Source organism: Zalophus californianus, chromosome 14 (assembly GCF_009762305.2).
Source record: "Zalophus californianus isolate mZalCal1 chromosome 14, mZalCal1.pri.v2, whole genome shotgun sequence".
In the NCBI taxonomy this organism is placed as follows: domain Eukaryota; kingdom Metazoa; phylum Chordata; class Mammalia; order Carnivora; family Otariidae; genus Zalophus; species Zalophus californianus.
In genome coordinates, this window is record NC_045608.1 from 26507876 (window position 1) to 26510766 (window position 2891).

Below are 2891 nucleotides of genomic sequence, written 5' to 3' on the forward strand. Positions count from 1 at the left end.
ATAAATAAAATCTTAAAAAAAAAAAAAAAGAAAGGTGGACATTTGGCAGGTGGGAAGGCAGGCTGTGGGGGAAACTGAGGGCACTGGGGCGGAGCTGGAGGAGGGAGGGCTCTGGGAGGGTCAGGATAAGATTTCCCCTCCCAGGTGCCGGGCAGTCTGCAAACAAGCTCCGTCTGTTACAAAGGAAATCCAGCGGACTCCTCAGGGAAACAGAATCGAAAGCTTTTGTACCCAAGTACAAAGCAGATTTCATTTGGAAAAAAAGTGGCATTTCATCAGTGGGGTAAGTTGGATAATTTAGCAGATGGTGAGGGGACAGACGGGTAGGTGTGGCTATAGTGAAGATGGATCAGGGGCACCTGGCTGGCTCAGTCGGTAGAGCATGTGACTCTCAATCTCAGGGTGGTGAGTTCAAGCCCCACCTTGGGCATGGAGCCCACTTGAAAAAAAAAAAAAAGATTAAAAAAATAGATGGAGGGCGCCTGGGTGGCTCAGTTGGTTAAGCGACTGCCTTCGGCTCAGGTCATGATCCTGGAGTCCCGGGATCGAGTCCTGCATCAGGCTCCCTGCTCAGCAGGGAGTCTGCTTCTCCCTCTGACCCTCTTCCCTTTCGTACTCTCTATCTCTCATTCTCTCTCTCTCAAATAAATAAATAAAATCTTTAAAAAAAAAATAGATGGAGCCATACCTCAGACCTGACACAGGGGAAATTCCAGAAGCAAGAACATCAATGTGAAAACAAGTTTACATGACCTCTTGAAAGAAACCAGGGCAAATTAGTTTGATAATCATGGAGTGGGGAAAACCCAGGAATGACATAAATCCCCAGACTAGGCTGATAAGCAATGTGTCTCCTGCATCGACCCAGAGTCAAAATCCAGATGACAACCTGGGAAAAATATGTGCAACTCATGGCAATGGGTTAATTTCTCTAATATACAAAGAGCTTTAAAACAAACAAAAAAAACCAATCCCGTGGGAAAATGGGCTTGAGGATTTGACTTAGTCCCCAGAAAAGGAAAAGGGAATGACCACTGACACTGTGAAAGGAAGCTCAACTTCATAGTAAGAGGTAAATTAAAACCATCTGGCTGGAGAGAAAAGCATTTTCCCCATCAGGTGGCCCAAAGTCAAAACCTGGATTGGGAGAGCCTCCCTCACCCAGCTGGGTGGTGCCAGAAGCCCCACCTCTAAGCAGGACGTCAGGTCATATTAAAACAGCATTGCCCTTGGCCAGACGACTCTACTTCCAGGAGCCTATCCTACAGATATACTTACACATGTTCAGTTCAATATATCAGAGCTGAGAATGGAAGGCTGGAAACAGCCTAACCTTTCAGGACAGAGACTAGTTGAAAGGAATTGTGGCTGGCCCTAAACAAGGGAATCCTGGAGATTCTTCAGGTACTAACATAAATTTTCAAGTGTAAGAAAAAGAAAAGTAAAGTGCAAAACTAGCCTAGAATATGCTACCACTGGAAGGAGATGTTATGCATATTTGCTTGCATATGCAGAAAATATGGGGGAGGGGTTCTGAGAGGCTAATCCTGTGGAGGGAGGGAGTGGGAGGGAGCCTTCTCTCTGGGGATCCTTGGAATGCTTTGAATTGGAGCCCTGTAAAGATATCATTGATTAAAATGAGAATAAAATTAGGTACACAGGAAACCGGTCACTGGGGTGGGGGATGCAGTCATAGGGAAACAAGGGGCCTGAGACTTCTCACTTGTAGCTTTTGGATTTGGAGCCCTGTCTTCGGTGTTGACCTATGGGCATATTGAGGCCAGACCCCATTGTTCCGAGACGGGAGACTCAGGTTCCAGGAGCAAGGGGACAGAGCCAATTTCCGAAAACTCACAGCTTTTTGTCTCTTTTTTGTGCCCTTCAAACACAGAAGAGAGGTGGGCTCACTTAACAAGGAGGGGAAATCTGGGCAAATGGCTGGTGGGTCTGCATTGCGCCACACCCCTCCCCTCCCCCTTCACCCTAGTTCTGGAATTCTCTCTGGGAGGCCTGGAGGGTTGGGATCTGGTTTGGCAACCGCTCAGCTGGGAAGGGAGCTGGGCCGGCAAGAGAAAGCTTTACAGAAACACAGTTTTGGGGGCCAACACTTAGTTGCCCAATGGGGCAAGAAGTCAAGGAAGATAGTAGCCCAGAAACGTTGGAAACCTCCTAATCTCTGGGGAAGGGGGGCGGTCAACTGACCTCCCCCAGAAAACTGCACTATTTCTACTTAGTGCTTTCGAGGCAGTAGGGTAAGCCCCATGGTCTGACCCACCAGCTCCTGTGGTTGGTGGGCCCCTCGGTGTGGGCTGGAGTCCACAGTGAACATTTCAGCTGCATTCCTCTTCCTGCAGAGGCCATGTGCCCTGCCCCCTTTCAGCCCTACCCCCTCCTTCCCCATGGGCACCTCCAAGCTCTGGATGGGGCCTACCTTGAAGATACCTGCCCACACCCCCTGGTCTTTTCTCTGCCCACCCAAGGAAGGGGCTTCACAATTTATCAAGACCGAAGTCCAGGCATGGGCTACCTGCTAACCTTGCCCCTTCGCCTAGCCCTGGCTCCCAAAAGTGGTGGAGAGAGGGGAGGTGGCCCTGAGGGCAGGGGTCTCCTGAGGCTGGGGGAGGGAGCAGTGGGGGCTCTGCAATGAAGGCATGTGGGGGTGGGGGTGGGGGTGACAGGATGGGAGGCTGGGGAGAAAGCCTGCATTGCCCGGCTCTCCAGAACAGACCAGCTCTGAGAGGCTCCTGCGGCATGTGCCCAAAAGTCAGAGCTAGGGGCCACCACCTCGCCATGCGCACAGGCTGCTGGGGGATACAGGAAGAGAAACCCCAGCTCACAAGGCCTAGGCTGAAGCAGAGGGGCCTTGGTGTCATCCTGCACTGGGTGGCTTC

The 2891-nt window shown here is 50.8% G+C and overlaps 1 non-coding gene across 1 annotated transcript; it reads left to right on the plus strand.

Moving 5' to 3' along the window:
• The first annotated feature begins 357 nt into the window (after positions 1–357).
• Positions 358–430, plus strand: TRNAE-CUC. The gene has a single exon. It is a non-coding gene; the product is annotated as a tRNA-Glu (tRNA).
• Positions 431–2891: the final 2461 nt, after the last annotated feature.